This window comes from Spea bombifrons, chromosome 2, assembly GCF_027358695.1.
Source record: "Spea bombifrons isolate aSpeBom1 chromosome 2, aSpeBom1.2.pri, whole genome shotgun sequence".
Classification (NCBI taxonomy): Eukaryota; Metazoa; Chordata; class Amphibia; order Anura; family Pelobatidae; genus Spea; species Spea bombifrons.
The window spans coordinates 74,902,698-74,911,942 of record NC_071088.1 but is presented as its reverse complement, the minus strand read 5'-3'; positions in this window follow the sequence as shown (position 1 = coordinate 74,911,942).

Genomic DNA, 9,245 nt, shown 5'->3' with positions numbered 1-9,245 from the left:
ATCAACACTATTCTAAGCCTAGATTGTATGTAGGCAGCATTAATTAACATCTGGATGAAATGGTGAATAATCAATGATTATTTAGGTGTTGAATAACATAGTAATAATGATTTTGTGTTAGAATGTATTCATTTTATGTTGCTATACTATTGACATTTTATTAATACTGTCGGCCTTGCACATAGGCCAAACTATGACCTTTAGGATTTTATTAGCTTTTTTTAAAATATATATCCAAAATGGCATATACATCTCTATTTTCTTTCCAATGAGCAATGGCTCTAACATATTTTAAATGGGTTTTATCAAAGGCAGCCATTAATCTGTTTAGCATAAAAAACACTTTTTATATTGACAGCTTTTTTCTTTTTTTTTTTTTCTTTTTTTTTTTTTTTTTGCCTGGTTCAGAAAACAGAAACACAGCCATGGTTTAAATGAGTGCCAATAGAATCACAATGTATATTTGGACTTTTTGTATTACATAAATGACAACCTAACACTTATAATACAACCCTAAAAGTCAATGCCTTATGTGTGTTTCTGTATATGTCTGTTACTTTGTTTTTAAAATGGAATGCCCATCTAAAAGAAGAAGAAAAAAAAACACAATTGCATCTGAATCCGTTACTCTCGGCATTGAAGCAGGTGGAACATAATTGTCATATTTTATTTCAGGAGGCTAAGCAAAATGTGTGATAGATCACCGATACGAGAATTATTTTATCTGAACTTCTGAAGAATGCAGAAGGGTGCAAAAACATGAACAGTGTTGAAATATATACTAGTGTTCTTGTAGTATATATTATTATAAGTGAGAAACGTTTTACTTGTATGATGCAAGACAAAATGCATCAAGAACGAACCATTTCTAGTTTCACTGTTTTATTGTTTTTTATGGAAATAGAAAGGAAGAAGGAAATTAGCTTTATTTTGGAGTCAGAGCCTCGCTCCATAGGTAGATAACAGACACACAAATAGGGTGAAAAAATGATTGCGGTAAAGGAAGTCCTTGCAGCTTTCCTAAGGTTTGTAGGGCTGACCACATAATTTCCTGCCCAGGCACATCAGCCTTTTCAACAAGCTAGTGTGCCTATGGTACTTAACAAAAAGCACGAGCCCTGTCTGTAAGGAAAGGCGATGCTTGAATAACCACTCTTTGCTTCAACAATAGCAACAATCCTACCCTGCTTAGTCGCATATTTGTCTGCAGAACAAAACCTCTTGTTCTTGATATTTGATATAACTTCGATTCAAACAATTTTGGATTTTATTGGTGACAAAACCATAATATTAAATAACCAATTTTCTTTGTTCTGGACAGGCTAGTAACACTTTTGCATGAATAGAAACCATTAGAGGTTAACGTGGATCTCGTTTTTCGCACAATGTGTTGATAACTCCATTTTGAGAAGTAGGTGAAATGCTATATGAATTAAAAAATAAATGGTGTTCTCCCACCTAAGTTTTAGTCCTGTGCTATGTACAGTTAGTGATCATTTTGCTTTTGAGAGAAATCTATCGTAAATGTGATACTTTATGTAAATGCCAAATTACGTTTTACATACAATTCTCTCCAGATACAAATCATGTAGATGTTGATTATTTTTAGACTGTATTAATGTATGAAATGGTAACTGATACTGGCCTGTTTTTTTTTGTTTTTTTTTATTGTTTGTTTTCCGTTATTTATATTGTGTACTTTTAACTTGAGAGATTCTCAAATGTGCTGTTTTTGTGCATTTTACTGCCAGGAATTACACATAACTAATTTTAAACATTTTATTTTTATTATTTAAATGCTGCTTGAAATTATGAAATGTTCCATCATTAATCAAAATCCTGATTTGTGTGATATATACATATATTCACGTGCTTGTAACAATCGTTGACTGTCTTGATAGCTTATTAAAGGTTTTGGTGTAAATTAATAAATACAGTGGCAAGAAAAAGTAAACGATCCCTTTGGAATTAGCTGGTTTTCTGTAGTTATTGTTCATGACATGTGATCTGATCTACATCTAAGTCACAAGTATAGACAAACACAATGTGCTTTAAGTTCAACCATATTCCTGGGATGTGTGATTACAGTCTGTCTGGGCCACTCTGAAGAGCAGGCTTTTTTTTTTTTTTTTTTTTAACATAACACCACTGTATTCTTTGATGTTTCAGGTTATTGTTCTGCTGCATTGCACAACTTCTACTGAGCTTCCGTATGGTAGGTAGGTATGTGGTGCCCTTTTTATGCCATACATTCAACCTTGTTTTTTTTCCACAATACATTTTCCAAGTAGTGTTGTAGAATGTCAAGGTGCTCTGTGGTGAACAATGTTACATTGGAGAACAGTCACAAAGTCTATGCCTGCACAACGTTTTGCATGTGGTAGACCCATGAACAGAGATGTTGGCCAGTTCCAGTGATTCCTTTAGCTGTTACTCTAGAGTTCTTTTTTAACCTCATTGAGCATTCTGTGTCGTGGCCTTGGAGTCATCTTGGTTGGACGCACACTTCGAGGGAGAGTAGCCACAGTACTAAATCATCTCCGTTTTATAAACAATGGCCTGATTATTGTGTAGCTTCTTTGAGATTACTTTGCAACCCATTCCAGCTTTATGCAAACCAGCAATTCTAGGGGTTCACATACCTTTTTTTTCTTTTTTTTTTTTTTCAACCCACTTTGTGAATGTTTGAATAATGCATTGAACATGGACAAGAACAATACAATAATTTGTGTATTAGTTAAGTCTTTTTTTTTTTTTTTTTGTAACTTAGATTAAGATCATACCCTATTTTAGGACACATTAATAAATAAATGGTGGTAATCGAAAAGGGTTCACTTACTTTTTCTTGCCACTATAAATACTTAACTATGCAACATATTATCCTTTTAATCACTGCTGTTCAGTAATTATGAGTTAGAAACCAAGATGTTGACAGTCCTTCAGCAAGAATGGATTGCTACGGAATTTTTTTTATTATTTATTGTGTGTGTGTGTGTGTGTACAAAAGCTTAACTTTAAAAAAGAAAACAAATGTGTGTACAAAAATGAGAAGTTAAGAGGCATTCGTATTGCTGCAAAAAAACGTCTACGGTTTTGGGTATGAAACATCTTTGATCATCAAGGGGAGAGTGCAGTGAAAACAGTTGTGATCATACACACAAAATGTTATTACAGAAGCTACTAAATTGGGAGATCCTCTGTATGTTACTTTTTACTTATGAACGTACCAAATCCCTTCTTAATATTAATTTACTGACCTTGAAAAATAAACACACTGGCCATGTAAATGCCCTACGAGAATTACAGAGATCAGTGGTTTCTAGGAAGATGAAAGGCTCTATTCTTGCTCATTCTAAGCAGTGGTAATGTAATCACCTTTTTAATATGTCAATGTATTTATACACTTTATGGATGGGATTTAATAAGTGCACAGATAAGGTGTTTGGGGCACTGACAACCTGTCTGGTGGGAAGACAGGCTCTATGGGGAAGGTATAAAACGGGTAGGGTAGAGGGGGCACTGACAAGCTGTGTGGTGGCAAAGATGCCACAAATGAGCCGTTTGGGGTCACAGACTGTACAAACAAGCTGTTTGTACAGCAACGGTGGTACTGTTCATCATTGTGCTTGGTGAAGTGACGGGGTCCAGGGTAATTTTCACATCAGGGCCCTGTGACACAGTAGCGCGGTTACGTTTCATTTGACTGACATCAATCGGCTACAATAGGTGGTTGAGTTCTGAGCAGGTTAGGCAGCTGCCTAGGGCCCTTTCAGCAGATGTTGAAAAGGTAAGAACGGTACGGTCAAGATTTTCTTTACTTTGTTATGTGTTAGTATCCTACAGCAATAATGTTGCAATAATAAGTATTGGAGCAGCAGGAAAACGTATTGACGATTTTCCTTTTTAAATGCTTTTATTATTAATGGATTACTAAGACACACAAAATAGGTTGAAGCCGCACCCATGCCTCCAACCATACCCCCAAAACAAATGGACAATTTTAAATAGGAATACTTTGATTATGTTAGTGCTGAGGAGACTGTCCAAGTTTACATGACTCTCCCCATGTAAAAGCAAGGAAACTGCGAGTAAGGGATGATGGTGGGAAGGAGTATTTATGAATGAATGGTTGTATTATGTTGGAATGAGAGTGTATGTATAAGTGTGTGTTATCATGACTGTACACTCACTGGTCCCTTTATTAGGTTCAATTGCTTGTTAACACAAATAGCTAATCCCATGACAATCACAATCACAGACTGGTTTGAGATGACAGAAAGGCAACAGTAACTCAAATAACCATTCGTTACAACCAAGGTATGCAGAATACCATCTCTGAACGCACAAGATTGGAACGCACACCAAAATTGGACAGTGGAAGACTGGAAGAACGTTGCCTGGTCTGCTGAATCTCGATTCCAGCTGCAACATTCTCATGGCAGGGTCAAACTTTGCTGTAAACAATATGAAAGCATGGATGCATCCTGCCTTGTATCCAAGGTTCAGGGTGGTGTAATGGTGTGGGGGACAATTTCGTGGCACATTGTGGGCCCCTTAGTACCAATTGAACATCGTTTAAACGCAAAAGCCTAAATGAGTATTGTTGCTGACTATCTCCAGATCCGGCCCTGCTATGGAGCAGAGTGAGGCAATTGCCACAGGCGCAACTTTGCCGCCCTAAGCTAAAGGGGGGCGCCCGTGCACTGTATGAGGAAACTCTTTTCCTGCCCAGGGGGAGCAGGTATGTGGACGAGAATAGAGCTTCCTCATACGGTTGGGTGGGCGTCGGGCCGCATAGACATCTGCACGGCCCTCCGGTGATGCTCGGCCAGCTCCTGGACCGGTAAAATCTGTAAGAGAGGTAAGGGGGTGTGGGAGAGTGAGTGGGTGATTAAGTTAGTAGTGTGAAAGTGAGTGGGGGCAGAAATGACACAGGTAGGTTGCTTCGGGGGCAGCAGTGGTACAGCTAGGCTGCTAAAGGGGCACATACACGATCCGCCCCTGGTGCTAAATACTCTAGGTACGCCCCTGATCCTATTATTAGCATTATCCCTATTACCGTATTCGCTTGATTATAAGACGAACCCCCCCAAAATCTGAATATTAATTTAGGAAAAAAAGAAAAAGCCTGAATATAAGACGACCCTATAGGAAAAAAGTTTTACCAGTAAATGTTAATTCATGTAAACTATTTTTTTAATAAAAGCTATGATTGAGAAAAATATTTAGTTTTTAATTCCTTTTATTTTCCAACCTGCCCCCCAGTAATGCGCATCTGCCCCCAGGCTTGTCACTCTGCCCCATAAATGCCTTAAACCCCCTATATCCCACTGTGCCCCATGATATGCCTTTTAACCCTCTAAATGCCACTGTGCCCCATGATATGCCTTTTAACCCTCTATATGCCACTGTGCCCCATGATATGCCTTTTGACCCCCTATGTGCCACTCTGCCTCCAGAAATGCCTTATACCCCTATATGCCACTCTGGCATTTAGGGGGTTAAAAGGCATATTATGGGGCAGAGTGGCATATAGGGAGGTATAAGGCAATTCAGGAGGCAGAGTGGCGTATAGAGGGTTAATAGGCATTGCTGGAGGCAGAGTGGAATTAAGGGGGTTAAAAGGCATGTCATAGAGCACTCTGCCTACAGAAATGCCTTATGCCCCCCCCATTTACCCCCCCCCCCAAAAAAAGGGGGTATGTTTCCAGTACCTTGTTGAAAGTATGCCATGAAGCATGAAGGAAGTTCTGAAGGCAAAAGTGGGTGCAACCCAGTTCTAGCAAGGTGTGCCTAATAAAATGGACAGTGAGTTTATATGTGTAAGGGTTTGTGTAAGAGCATGAATCAAGAGTCCAACCTGCATTTCGAGCACCTGTATTACTTACAATAGTTGTCATTTCCACTTTTAGCCTACAGTGGCCACTCTACATAACTGGCATTCTTGCTCCATACTGATGGTGTCAGTTGGGCCTTATTATCTTGTGCAGCCCTGCCCTTTAAATATATCCTGCTTATTGCAAACAAAGCCTTCCAAGCACCCTGTCAGGTCTATAATCTCACCTGTGCTGATCATCCTGTCCGAGGGCTATATCCAGCCTTGTCTGTTTATACTTCCCAGCCCTGTCGTTACTCCCCAATCCTTGCTGTAATATCCAGCCCTGCATGTTTCATCTACCCTGTCTGTAACTTCCTGGTAATTGTCATGCATCGTGGGGTACAGACAGAGTCCACAGTTTCCACTGCAACAAGGCTCCTCCCTGGCCTCTTTGCTTGGGTTGTGGCAGCATGAGTGTGTATGTGTGTGAGGGAGTGTTTTGTGCCAGTGTGCATATGGGCAAGGGGCTGAAGGTGGCAGCCCTCCCTTGTGGTGTCGGGAAACTCTGCCATCACTCTCCAGAGGTAATCTGGACTGCCCACCACTGGAGGTGGGAGATACCGAATGGAGAGGTAAAGAAAAAGAGAAGAGAAGAGATTAGAATGGGGGGATCAAACAGAAGGAATAGAAACAGGAAGTTCTACTTACCGAGAGCTTCTTTTCCCTGCCAATCCCTGGTGACACTACGGATAGACTCCTCCTCCGTACTTAACATTTAAAAGCCTCTCCCCTCCTGATATCCCCAGTATAAGCTTGTTTAAGCAGGGCTCTCCTTACCTGTTGTCTCTGTAAGTCAAATTGTTACATTACATACTACTTGTTGTGTCCTGTCCACCCATTGTACAGCGCTACAGCATTTGATGGCTCTATATAAAACAATGAATAATAATAATAACAAAGACCACAAAGGAAAACAAATTTAATGCAAAAAATCTTTATTGAAAAAGGAAGGGACACTATGGATAGATATACTAAAGAAGAAAGTGGGAAAACTCAGGAGGAAAAAACAGCCTCAAGGACCTTATGTCAGAAAAGCGAGTCCTCCTGCACCATCTTATCGAGTTATTGTTGGCTACTTGGGGGACTCTCCATATTTTTGTCCGTCTTGCAGATCTGTTCAGGAGAAACAAGACATCGCTCAGCCCAGGAAGCAGAGACTGCTCGAGTAAAGTGGGCACGGATCCTAGCAGGTGAAGGCTGGCCTGCTGCAGAGTATGCCAAGCTGATGGCCAAAACAGCGTAGCTGTAGTTAGTATTGGAAATGGCTATTGCAGCTGATTTTACATGGAATATCTTCAAAGGCGTATAGAGGCCCTTTATCAACAACATCACTCCTGTCTTCCAATGGCACGTTGTGTTGTCTAATCCAAGGTTTAAAAGGCTAATTGATCATTAGAAACCCTTTTGCAATTATATTACATGCAAGAAGGCTACATGACCCCAAACTTCCTACCAAAGTTGAAGCAGCCAATCAATGGCAAGAAAAGTGCTGTTTATAAGATCAATGGGATTACTTTTCACTCATGTGCATGGGGATAGCTAGAGAGTGTGGAAAGTGCAAGTGTCTAAGAGGATTCTGCAGAATCCATCAATTTGCAAGGGGACCATAATGGAAAGAGATCACACATTTATACATATTAAAGCTCATATGATGACTGGCGTGCCCCTTTAACAGCTTGAGCACACACCTCAGATCCAACTGTTCCAGTCTATAGGTATTTATGCCATCAGAACAACCACATTTTACCAAGCGAGTCTAGTAATCTGAGTGTATGTGAAATCTAATTTGTATAATACTTCTCCTGGCTTTTGCCAAAAATGCAGCACAATGTTGTGCCTTTTTCTTCCTTCTATGTCTAGATACCCACAATGCACGGCTGAGGGGGGGGGACTTAACACTTTGCATGTGAGTTACAGATACAAATTCAATGAATTATACGGCCCTTTATTTCCCAAATACGATAAGATTCTGTCACAGGTATACTATGCGGACAATAGATCCAATCTCCATGATTAACTAAATATATTTAGTCTACTCACGCTTTCATTTAGAATGTAATAAGTATACCAACATATTGAAGTTATCAGTGAAATCGCTTAATACATTTGATGCTTTATGCCAATATTTTTGTAAAACAAAAGTTAGATATTTCTTGCACTCATTGTATTAATATATTTATATACATACACTATAGAATATATAAATGTATGTGTGTAAGTGTATTGATTTAAGGAGAGCCAAGAACATTATCGCTCTACAGCATAAGGAAACGTATGTAGTGTGTTAAGACATTCACCTGCTTTATATTAAAAGAATATACAAAATCAGCTTAAAGCTATTACAAAACATTGTAGCCAAAATGAATTGAAAATGTATATTTTATTTCAAGGGTTAGTGTATGCTTAAAATTATTTACAAAATCACTTAATTTTTTTGTAACACATTATTGTTTTCTTCTTAAAATTTGCAAAAGAGAAAAGCAATCAAAAAGCCACCTGACTCCAGCCAAGAAAAACATTTAAAACTGCAATAAGGAATATGAGCAGTACATTTAATCCCTTTACGGACAAAGAATCATGACCCATGGACACTAAAATGGTTTAAAACTCTGGCACTGGAGCCAAGATAGTACTTCACACCCTCAGCACCGAAAGACAAAGGCAAAGAGACCTGTGGCCCGAGGTAGCCTGTCCCTGGATATACCAAAGTCAAGCCATTTGGTTCCATCGTCATTACTCTTCATCACACGTACTTGCTGCTTTTACAGGTGCCGGCCACGGTAATTCGCAGACACATCAAAGGAACGCTTATTTGTTTGCTTTTAACCGGAATAGGACATTCACAGATGCAGGTGGTGAATCGACTGGTTTCATTTTACCTCGAAGAGCTGATAGAAATGTGTGCTAACACTTGTTACACAATGTAAAAGAGCCATCATACCCTGATTACCGGTCACTGAATATAATTCCTTACACGCCTGACTGTATAACACCCATTATCTACATCACCCTAATAACCAGTTTACTTCAGCATTGTCAAGCAGAAGCTCTATCGTTAATTCGATGAATCCCCCAAGCATACGGCATATAATCATAAATATCCAGGCTATACGATAAAGGCATAATAAATAATGGTGGACATCATTATCTACATTTAGTTGAATCTTGGTAAAACATGGTACAGAAGCCACTGTCAACATGAGGGGGGGTCTGGATGAACACCATTCTGCTACAAAACACATTCACAGTTGCAACAACCCCACCCGTCACAATGAAAGCCATCTATAACCCGATCATATCCACTCTCAGCAAATACATTTAGAAATGAGGCTTGATGGGCACCAAAGAATGCACTCAACATCTGAGG